The sequence below is a fragment of the Pinus tabuliformis genome, chromosome 4_2 (assembly GCF_031772625.1).
Source record: "Pinus tabuliformis cultivar Carrire ecotype Pingquan chromosome 4_2, CPIR1, whole genome shotgun sequence".
Classification (NCBI taxonomy): Eukaryota; Viridiplantae; Streptophyta; class Pinopsida; order Pinales; family Pinaceae; genus Pinus; species Pinus tabuliformis.
Window position 1 is genome coordinate 826,420,254 of NC_142304.1, and position 12,697 is coordinate 826,432,950.

Here is a 12,697-nt window from a genome sequence, read left to right on the forward strand (position 1 = left end):
CTACATTGGCCCTAGATTCTTCAACATGATATCAGAGCTAAGGTGATGAATTCAAAGGAAGGGAAACAAAAGAGACATACAAGGATCAATATTCAAGAAGGGCATCAAAACAAGTTTAAGGGTTTTGTCAAGATTAAAGAATCAAGTCTACAACAACAAGGTAACTCCACATCAAGAACTTATGTCTCCACATCACCATCATCAAAAGACCACCAAGACTCTCATCAATATATCTACAAAGCTATGAAACTCAAAGGACCTCAAAATGAAGATCTTATCATCTTGGAAAAGATTGAAGCAGTCCAGACCTACCCTACAAAAGAAGGCATTGCCATCTTCAAGGTTATAATCAAGCAAGGATCATCTCCTTATCCGAGAAGAAAATCATCCAAGGAAGCAACAAATCATCCCTATCAAAAGGAGCAACATTTTTATATTAAGAAAAGGCTTTCTCATTTGAAAGAAGATCATCCAAGAATAAGCCCTCATATATCTTCTTCAACCATCATCAAAGCAATCAAGGTGAATATTTCATCTTCACATGACAAGTAAGTATATTTTCAATTTATAAATTTGGTTAAATGACTTCATGATTGCAAGGACATCTATAGGTTAGATGGGTCATCAAGATTCCTTGCATGAAGAAGGAGGATATACATATTCCTCTAAGTAGCTGAAGTCATCAAAAGGTCTCTTCTGAATTCATGGAAAGGGATACTTATGAAACATCCCCATATATAGAAATATTGGAGACATCAAAGAAAAAATCACTCTCAGAAGGTTTAATGAACAATGTCACATGGAATCTGATCTTGATGAAAGTAAAAGGGTATCAAGGGATATCGGATATCTTCATAAGATCTCACCTACAAAATCTAGGAAGGAAATCATCATTATTCTAACTGATAGGCAAGGTAACAAATGTCCATGAACAAGAAGGTTACCTCATTCAACAATTTGTGGTCTCTATGCTAGACAGAGAAAGACAAGTTGATGGAAAAAGTGTTGAAGGTTAAAGGAATCAAACATGTGCAGAAAGGAAAGGAAAGGGTCCTCAAACAAAATAGAACAATGCTATGGAAATAATATAAAAAGAAATTTCATATCACTAGAAAGATGGAGGAAGCTGAAAAAAGGGACAAAGGAAAGAGGGAGTAAAATATCTATACTGTGATTGAGATGATATCCCTCACAAAAGGGCCCTATCATAAGCTCCTAAATATTTAGTTACAGATATGTCCATGATAATAAGATGCATTGTGGCATCATGGAAGCATTAGAAACAAGAGCTTGGGACATCACCATGGGAATCATGGAGGAAAAAATCCATGGTAGAAAAACATGAAGGATATAACTCTTGGGAAACTCATTGGACATTGAAGAAAAGGATGAAGTCATCTAGGGCAAGGCTCATCATAAAATATAAAAAAGAGAAACATCTGCCAAATGGGGATATACAAGATCCTCAATATTCTCTAAAGGAATCCTCATCAGAGGGTTCACTGATCTAGAGAGGAATCAAGTGTTTCATTAGGAAATCCAACTTATGGAATTTATGAGATGATGGTATGATGGCATGAGACTAAAGCAGATCAAGGGATTGAATATCTTTTCAATCAAGGAAGCTGTTGGAAGAAGCCTAGATGACCTAAAAGTAAAATTAGGTATGTATGCTTGTGTTTAATATAATAATTTCATGTCATATGGTTGCAGGTAACATGGATCATTACTTCTATTTTGAGAAGCATGATCAAGATAAATAGTATCTCCTCCTCTTAAAGGATGCAGGAATGCATAAGTCACACTAGATGAAATCAACATAATATGTCCTCATATGAAGTATGAGGGGGTTGACCACAATGAAGAAACTTTGATTGAAAGCTCTCAGGAATGGAATGTGCGAGGAAGGAAGAGGTCATGAGATATGCAAACTTGATGAAGGCAATCAACATCCAAAAAGACCAAGAATATTTGACTAGGAAATCTCTCGGAAAGATATGAAGATTCTGATGGAAGTTTGAAAAAGATGGAGACCCTTGACTATGGATATCTTTGGGAGATGTGATGCAAGAACATTTGGCTTAGAAATATCATTGTATTCTAGTAGACATAGGGGTTCTTGTGTTTCAATGAAGTTGGTTTACTATGCATCAAATTAATGTAATTCTAATGTTTTTGAGTGATTTTATGAGAGTAGGATCTAATTAAGTATTGAGAGGCATATTGTCAATGTTCTCGAATGAAGGGGAACATGAGAGAATCAGGATAGTTGAGAGTTCATAGGGATTGATAGATTTGGAAATTAATTGTAGTTCTTAAATTAAGAATTAGTTCATGATTTATGGGATTGAGAGGATTCTTAGGGTTTAGGTGAAATTATTAAGGATCTGAACCGAAATGAGTTACAAAACCTTTTGTATAAATGTAAGCCTAAAAGGCATAGAGAGAGTTAGTTAGTTAGTTATTTAGTTAAAGAGTCAAAGATTAGATAGAGTTTGATTGTAAGCCTACGGGTAGATAGGGAAACAAAGGCCACTGTTGAGATTGCAACAAGATGATGGAGCTTAGTGAAAAGAGTCACCTTCACTAAGTGGGCCCGCAGGCAAATTATGGCGCAAGTTCTATTTTTGATCACAGTGTGGATGATCACAGTGTGAGTGATCACAACGTGGGTGACCGAAGTGTGGGTGACCACAGTGTGGGTGATCAAAGTCTATTTTTAGACTGGCTGTCAAAAATAGAAAAGTCAAATATTATTGTCTCATAATAATATTTGGACTATAAACTTGATCTTATTCCCTTGGAGCACTTCAGTTTGAGCTACAGATGTGGCCCACGCAACTGTCAGAAGGAAGTACACTTTTCTTATGAGTCAGTTGAGTTGTTGCATGCAAGACTTCAGTTAGAACTCAATCAGTTGAGTTTGGTGGAGTTGATTGTGGAGTTGATGGAGTTGTGTTCAGTTTGACTTGGTTAAACTAGTTGTAGTTAGTCTAACTGAAAATAGAATAATGATGAGTTGTTAAACTAATTATTAACTCATAATACAACTATAGAATACATCAGTTAACTCAGTTGAATGTCAGTGCATGTTCAGTTCAGCAGGGACAGGTGTTAGAGAATCAGATTGCTATCAGTTGTGACTATAGTTGTGCATCAGATCTTGCACAATCAAGGGATTGAGTATGCCAATGAGTTTGCTCATGTATTTTCCCAGTTTGTAGCTTTTGCTCACGTCTTACACATTGTGAGTGATTCTTTGGAGGTGAAATACGAGTTTGGTAGACCATTCTCATTTATTCTTGAGCAGGTATTGAGCAGTGGAGGCAGGCAAGCAGTGGAATAGATTTGGAGATCAGATCTTAGCTGTATTGTGTGTAACAGGTGGAGCTGGTACTGGATTTCTTGTGATAAGCATTGTACTTTGTAATGTTACATGGTCTCAATCATTAATATACAGATAGTGTGGGGTTTTTAGCGAGATGCTTTCCCCGGGTTACATACTGTGTTAATGTGTGAATGCTCTTGATGTTTTATTGTTATTGATGCTGCTATATTGATGATCAACGTAGAGGAGCTTATGTATTGTGTATGTATTCCGCAATAGTATATGATCAGGATAATCTCTGTTGAATATGTGTTAAATTATTCAAAATTTCTACATGGTATCAAAGCTAGATGATTTGTAGAAAAAGTTTCTACATGGTATCAGAGCTGTTGATCATCAGATCTACTATTCAGGAAGTGTTTACATTCTATTTCTTCAGGCAGAGTCTGTAATCAGGCCAGGTAGCCTCTGGATTCATCCTTCCTTTGGAAGGTGAGATATCCGGTGAATGCCCATACAGTCAATCTCTGTACGAGAAATATTGTGTTCTCATGAATCTGAGATCCGAGGCAGTTGAGTTGGTTGCTGGTGGAATTTGAATTTGCAGCAGTGTTTTCTTGGTGACAACGCAGTAATGTATTTCAACGGATTGTGATTGGAGTATGATCTTGAGGGCAGCTCAAACTATATTGCATGGAAGGACAGGATGGAGGTAGTATTGGATGATAACGGGCTGAAGGAGTTCATAGATATGGATATCCCAAAGCCTACTGATGCTGCTGAGGCGAAAGTTTGGCAAAAGAAGACTACAAAATGTCGAAGGATTCTGTTGGAGGGCGTGAAGGATCACATTGTGTCCAGCCTCCATGGAAAGGATACTCCATATTTGATGTGGAAATCATTAACAAAATTATTCCAAAGCAAGAGCGATCAGAGGAAGCTGGCGCTCAAAGATAAACTTAGAAACATCGAATGCGAGAAGGGTGACAGTATTCCCAAGTATCTCACGAAGTTCACTCAGTGTCGAGATGAGCTGGGAAGTGTGGGGGTTACTGTCGATGATGAGGACTTGGTGAGCTTGGCTCTCCTTGGTCTTCTGAAGAGTTGGCATTCCTATCAGGACTTTATCAATGGTCAGGAGAAATTGCCAGGATGGGAAAGACTATGGTAAGATCTTGTGTAGGAGGAGATCAGGCGGAGTACCAGGGACGGATCTTCGTCAAAGGGAGCTGATGAAGAGAATTGTGCTTTGGCTGCCAATGCAAAGAAAGGGAAGAGCAAGAAAGATTCTCAGTCTGGTGCGAAAGGCAAGAAGAAGGATATGTCCAAGGTGAAGTGTTTTCACTGTCACCAGCACGGACACTATGCCACTAATTGTCCGCAGAAGAAGAAGAACAGCAGGCTGCTGGATCTTCAGCAGGAGAGGCTCTAGCCTCACAGTTTGAGCTTGATTTTTCATTGATCGCGTGCTTGGTTTCAAGTGTGATGGGATCAATGTGGTTCTTGGACAGTGGTGCGTCTTTTCACATGACGGGAGATAGAGATTTGTTCTCTGATCTGGAGGACAAAGATCTTGGAGTGCATATCGAGATGGGCGATGATGGTAGATACAATACGACCGGTATTGGTACCATTTCCTTTGAGAGGGAGTCTGGTAAACCCTTCGTATTGAAGGAAGTCATGCATGTTCCAGGATTGACGAAGAATCTCATCTCAGTGGCGATGTTAGAAGACAAGGGGTATGATGTTGTTTTTAGCGAGGGAAAGGCTTTCCTGCGCAGCAAGACAACTGGTGAGACCCGGAAGATAGGGGTTCGAGTGAGGAACCTTTATGAGTTGCATGTAGATGGATGCGCAGTAGTGGCGGGCAAGGCAGAAGGATTGGTGAGCCGGGATGATGGCGAGTTTTGGCACAGGAGATTGGGTCACCTTCACCATGGAGCCTTCAAGATACTGCAGCAGATCACTACAGGGCTTCCTAAAGGCACACTTGCACAATCAGATCAATGTAAGGGGTGTACTTTGGGGAAGTTTGTGAAAGCCACCTTTCACGAGAAGGATAGTCGCGCCACGACAATCCTTGAGAGAATTCACACAGACGTGTGTGGACCTTTCTCAGTTGCTTCGACAACAAAACACAGGTATTATGTGATTTTTGTTGATGATTTCTCTCGTAAGTGCTGGATCTTCTTCATGTAGAAGAAGAGCGAGACATATTCAAAGTTCTGTGAATTCAAAGCACTGGTCGAGAAGGAGTCGGGGAAGAAGGTGAAGGCTCTTAGGAGCGATAATGGTGGTGAATACATCTCGGACGAGTTCAAGGATTTCTGCAAGACAGAAGGGATTCGTAGAGAGCTCATAGCTCCCCATAACCCACAACAGAACGGGGTAGCTGAGCGGAAGAACAGAACGATTGTGGGTGCTGCACGGGCAATGTTGCATCATCAGGGCCTACCCCTTCACTTGTGTGCGGAAGCATGCAATACAACAATTTATGTGCAGAACCGTTGTCCTCATAGGATACTTGGCATGAGTACACCTGAGGAGACTTATTCTGGTAAGAAGCCTGATCTTTCTCATTTGAGGATTTTTGGTGCTAACGTTTACATGCATGTGACGAAGGATGTCAGGAAGAAGTTGGAGCCGACCGCAGAGGTTGGGATATTTGTGGGGTACATTGATACGCCCCACAACTATCGTGTGTATTTTCCAGACAGTGGTAAAACTTTTGTGCGATGGGATATAAAATTTCAGGAGGAGAAAGCCATGAAGTGTTCGCTTGAGAGGGAGCTACACTTGCATGCAGATGAGGAGCTATTAGTTCCTAAGGATGAGCTTCAGGACGTGGATCAGCCACAGGACGAGGTTCATGGAGTGGAAGAGACCACTCATCCAGCGCCAACCATCAGAGGGCAAAAGCGCTTGACAGAAGCTAAGCGACTGGCTCAAGATGCAGAGAAAGTTGTAGGACCACCTACAGCCCAATGCAGGCAGAGACAGTCACCTGATCGGTACACTGGATACATGGCTCTGATGAGCAAGTGTGTTGTGAATGAGCCATCCTCTTTCAAGGAAGCTGTGGAGGATTCCGCATGGGTAGACGCCATGGTGGAAGAGTATGATTCTATTGTCAGAAATAGTGCATGGGAGATTGTTCCTAAACCGGAAGGGAAATCAGTGGTGAGTTCGAGATGGATCTACAAGGTCAAGCAGGCAGATGACGGGAGTGTGGAGAAGTACAAGGCAAGATTTGTTGCCCGAGGCTTTTCACAGATAGAGGGGATCGATTATGAGGAGACCTTTGCACCTGTCGCAAGGTATTCTTCCATACGGACGATTCTTACTCTCTTAGCGCAGATGGGATGGCACATTCATCAGATGGATGTGAAGACTGCATTCCTCAATGGAGTGATTGAGGAGGAGGTGTACATTGAGCAGCCCGAAGGCTTTGAGGTCTTCAACATCGAGTCGCGTGTGTGCAGGCTCAAGAGAGCGCTGTATGGGTTGAAGCAAGCACCACATGCTTGGTACACACGGATAGACAACTATTTCACAGGACTTGGATTCTCCAAGAGCGAGGTGGATCCTAACCTATACTAGATTGTGGTGGAGGGTAAGTTGCTTATCATTGTACTGTATGTTGATGATTTGATTCTAACGGGTGATGAGCTGTTGATACTGTAATACAAGAAGGATCTTGCTACAGAGTTTGAGATGAAGGACTTGGGCCTCCTTCACTATTTCCTAGGATTGGAAATATGGCAGCGCAGTGGTGGACTGTTTGTTTCTCAGGGCAAGTATGCTCGGGAGATACTGGAGAAGTTCAACATGCATGGCTGTAAGCCTATTGATACTCCTCTTCCTGGAGGTTGGAGGAAGGAGGATGCCACTTCGGGAGAAGAAGTGGATGCCACTGTTTATCAACAATTGGTGGGGTCGCTGATGTATTTGGTCAATACATGACCTGATATATTCTATGCAGTTAACCAGCTTTCACAAGCTATGGTTAAGACTACCAAGCTCTTCTGGAAGGCGGGCAAGCATGTATTGCGCTACTTGAGAGGCACATCAGGATATGGTTTGTGGTATAGACAAGAGGATGAGGTGAAGCTATGTGGCTTCACGGATGCAGTTTGGGCAGGGAGCCCAATGGACAAAAAGAGCACATCAGGAGGGGTCTTCAGTATTGGATCGACAACAGTTTCTTGGTACAGCAGGAAGCATAGATCCGTGGCACTCAGTTCAGCGGAGGCCGAGTATATGGCAACAAGTTTGGCTACATGCGAGGCTATATGGATGAGGAAGATCCTGGTTGGTTTGTTCGGTTCTCATTTGGATCCTACTGTGATTTACTGTGATAACCAGAGTTGCATTAAACTCTCGGCTAATCCTGTATTTCATGATAGATCTAAGCATATTGGCATCAGGTACCATCATATCAGAGATTGTGTGCAGCGGAGGATCATGTTGCTTTCATACATTGCAACGGAGGATCAGGATGCTGATATTCTGACGAAGGCTCTCACTAGGAGAAAATTCGAGTACCACCGAGGCAGGATAGGGGTTGCTGATAATCCATATCTTATTGAGAGGGAGGGTTGAGATTGCAACAAGATGATGGAGCTTAGTGAAAAGAGTTGCCTTCGCTAAGTGGGCCCACAGGAAAATTATGGCGCAAGTTCTATTTTTGATCACAGTGTGGATGATCACAGTGTGAGTGATCACAGTGTGAGTGATCACAATGTGGGTGACCAAAGTGTGGGTGACCACAGTGTGGGTGATCAAAGTCTATTTTTAGAATGGCTGTCAAAAATAGAAAAGTCAAATATTATTGTCTCATAATAATATTTGGACTATAAACTTGATCTTATTCTCTTGGAGCACTTCAGTTTGAGCTACAGATGTGGCCCATGCAGCTGTCAGAAGGAAGTACGCTTTTCTTATGAGTCAGTTGAGTTGTTGCATGCATGACTTCAGTTAGAACTCAATCAGTTGAGTTTGGTGGAGTTGATTGTGGAGTTGTGTTCAGTTTGACTTGGTTAAACTAGTTGTAGTTAGTCTAACTGCAAATAGACTAATGATGAGTTGTTAAACTAATTATTAACTCATAATACAATTATAGAATACATCAGTTAACTCAGTTGCATGTCAGTGCATGTTCAGTTAAGCAGGGACAGGTGTTAGAGAATCATATTGCTATCAGTTGTGACCATAGTTGTGCATCAGATCTTGCACAATCAAGGGATTGAGTATGCCAATGAGTTTGCTCATGTATTTGTCCAGTTTGTAGCTTCTACTCACGTCTTACACATTGTGAGTGATTCTTTGGAGGTGAAATACGAGTTTGGTAGACCATTCTCATTTATTCTTGAGCAGGTATTGAGTAGTGGAGGCAGGCAAGCAGTGGAATGGATTTGGAGATCAGATCTTAACTGTATTGTGTGTAACATGTGGAGCTGGTACTGGATTGCTTGTGATAAGAATTGTACTTTGTAATGTTACATGGTCTCAATCATTAATATACAGATAATGTGGGGTTTTTAGTGAGATGCTTTCCCTGGGTTACATACTGTGTTAATGTGTGAATTCTCTTGATGTTTTATTGTTATTGATACTGCTATATTGATGATCAACGTAGAGGAGCTTATGTATTGTGTATGTATTCCGCAATTGTACATGATCAGGATAATCTCTGTTGAATATGTGTTAAATTATTCAAAATTTCTACAACCACTGATATTGGAAATTAGGCCTAAGAGAAGAAATTGTGTAAATACTTGTTTACGAATATATAAATTCGATTTCAAACCTGTGTAGAGTACATATGTGATTAAATTGTAATTATTTATAAACGAAGTGTTTTTGCATAAGATATGTGTGTGAAAACAAAATCGAGAAGGACAGAGCGCCGAGATGTAGAAATTTCTCTATTGATCAGTTATCTCTAATACCATGTAGAAATTCTGCAAATTCTCTACAAATCTCGCTCTAAGATTATGTAGAAAATTTGACTGTAGATTAACCCGATAATGCAATATAACTAAAGAATAATACTATAATCTACTTCTACTATCAATTTGCTTTGCGGAAGTTTAATGATTGAGCAAGATCGAGATGAACAATATAACCAGAAGAAGAAGAATCAATGCACATGAAACACAGAAAATACTCAGGGGAAAGCCTCAGCTAAAAACCCTACTATCTGTATTATCATACAAGGTGGAAATACATAGGAATTATACAAAGCCTTAGCTCTCACAGCTAGCCATCTCTCAGTACAATCCTCACGGGAAATCCTGGCTTCTCTCAAGCCTTCTCCTCTGCCCTCCAAGCTCCTATTTCCTTGTGCTGTTCCTAGTGGATGATTCTCCTCCACCCAGTGGAACACTGTTCTCACACACTGCTCTAACACACTGTCAGAATTGTGCAATCCTCAAGGAACCTTTTTCATTCTGCATGCATGAGTTTCTTTTATAGGAAAACACATGCAACTGATGGTACACTATCCTTGACATTTAGCTCAACTGGATCTTTCTCATAATAGACATGCATGCGTTTCTAATGAGGGAATCTTCAGTTATCTGGAGTACACTAGTTGAGTGCATGCATGCGTCAACTGACTAATAACTCACAATTAGTTCCTCAAACAATTTGGAACTAATTTAACTGGACTTAACTCAATAAACCGAGTCAACTAATTGCAACTCAAATATAACTCAATCTTATCTCCTTAATTAAGGGATAATCTCCTTAATTTAAGGGATAGCTCTTGCATTGCTTAAAAAAGACTTCTAACTTGAATTTCTCCAACTAATTAATCCATGATGAATTAATTAATTATTCCAAGACACTGGTGAGACTAAATTCAATTTTAATTCACAATTTTAATTCAAGGACAAATTAAAATTAGAATATTCTGGATTCTATTTTTGTCATTTCTTGTTTCTATTTTCAACACTTCCTCTCAACAAGAAAGGAATTCAACTCGATCCCGATCATGAACCTTTGGAATGTTATGAATGCAACACTTCTCTCTAGTGTTGTTGCTCCAACAACTCCAGAAACAAGAAAAACATCCTACCTGAATCAATATGATGCATCTGTCATCAAAGTCTCTGACTGCTATTGCCTCTGTCAACTGAAAAATTTGCGCTCCTGTTGACTCGGCCTTTCTGCACTGTTGTCAATCCTTCTTTGTGCTCTTCAGTATCTGATTGCTCTAGCCTCTGTCACTTTGATCTCTGACTACTTCAATCCCACTGATTCCTCCCGCTACTATGTACTTTGGGCTTCCGTAGCAAGGTACAATCCATGAGATAAAACCTCTCAATGGACCCTACCCAATTTCACCCTTCTTGGTACTATCACTTCACATCGCCCCACGTCACACCATGAGGTATGGATGCATGTGATCCCTCTGCCCACTTGGATCGACTTCCCCCCCTAATGGAGGTATCTGAATGAGTGGATCTCTTCGCTCGGTCTCTTCTCTGCTTTTCCAATTGTGGCTCCTCCACAATTATCTGAGACTTCTTCTAGGACTTCATGTTGAGAGGTAATTTACTCTTCCTCTCAACCACCAAGTCTCTAATATTTTCCTTTCTCCTCAAGGCTTTGCATGCATCTTGAACCTCAAGAGCATACAGGTTCTTAACTCGTGAACCAATATGTTTCACCTATCTCGTGGTGATGTGTCTAAGGAAAACCTTTCCCTTACTAAAGACAACATCATAGTCTTTGTCCTCCAACATCATGACCGATACCAAGTTCTTCTTCAATCTAGGCACGTACTTCACATCTGTCAAGGTGATAGGAGCTCCATGCTCCCTCTGAAAAGCAACCATGCCCACTTCTGAAACACTATACCTTTCATCTACACCCATCTCTATGCGCATCTTGAGGTCTTTCTCCTCCAAAGTACTGAATAAACTTTTATCACCGTTCATGTGGAATGAGGCTCCATTGTCAATATACCAGACACAACCCATCATCGATGACACCATGCATGTGATGATGGTAAAGTCCATTTCAAACTGAGAGGCTAATGCCTCACCTTCCAATCCTACCGAGGATCCCTTCTTGGACTTCTCTGATGGGCAATTAGTCGCATAATCTCAATTTAAGTATGATATGAATTTGATTTGCACCTGCAACCCCGAACTTCAAACCTCTAATTCTATTCTCCATATACTGTTCACAGCTCCGATAAATCAGGCTCCGATACCATGTATAAATTTCTCTATTGATCAACTAGCTCTGATGCCCTGTAGAAATTCTGTAAATTCTCTACAAATTTCGCTCTAAGACTATGTAGAAAATCTGACTGTAGATTAACTCGATAATGAAATATAACTAAAGAAAAATACTATAACCTACTTCTACTATCAATTTGCTTTGCGGAAGCTTAAATATTGAGCAAGATCGAGATGAATAATATGTCCAGAAGAAGAAGAATCAAACATGAAACACATAAAATACTCAGGAGAAAGCATTAGCTAAAAAGAACACTATCTGTATTATCATACAAGGTGGAAATACATAGGAATTATACAAAGCCTTAGCTCTCACAGCTAGCCATCTCTCACTACAATCCTCACAGATGCTCACAGGAAATCCTAGCTTCTCTCAAGCCTTCTCCTCTGCCCCCAAGCTCCTATTTCCTTGCGCTATTCCTAGTGGATGATTCTCCTCCTCCCAGTGGAACACTGCTCTAACACACTGTCAGAACTGCACAATCCTCAAGGAATATTTTTCCTTCTGCATGCATGAGTTTCCTTGATAGGAAAACACATGCAATTGATAGTACACTGTCCTTGACATTTAGCTCAACTGGGTCTTTCTCAGAATAGACATGCATGAGTTTTTGATGAGGGAATCTTCAGTTATCTGGAACACACTAGTTGAGTGCATGCATGCATCAACTGACTGATAACTCACAATTAGTTCCTCAAACAATTTAGAATTAATTTAACTGGAATTAACTCAATAAATTGAGTCAAATAATTACAACTCAATCTTATCTCCTTAATTAAGGGATAATCTCCTTAATTTAAGGGATAACTCTTGCATGACTTCAGAAAGACTTCTAACTTGAATTTATCCAACTAATTAATCCATAAGTAATTAATTAATTATTTCCAAGCAACTCGTGAGAATAAATTCGATTTTAATTCACAATTTTTAATTCAACGACAATTTTATCATTCTTGTTGCTATTTTCAACACTCCCTCTCAACAAGAAAGGAATTCAACTCGATCTCAATTGTGAACCATTAGAATGTTATGCATGCAACACTTCTCTCTAGTGTTGTTGCTCCAACAACTCCAGAACAAAAAACATCCAACCTGAATCAATATGATGCATCTGTC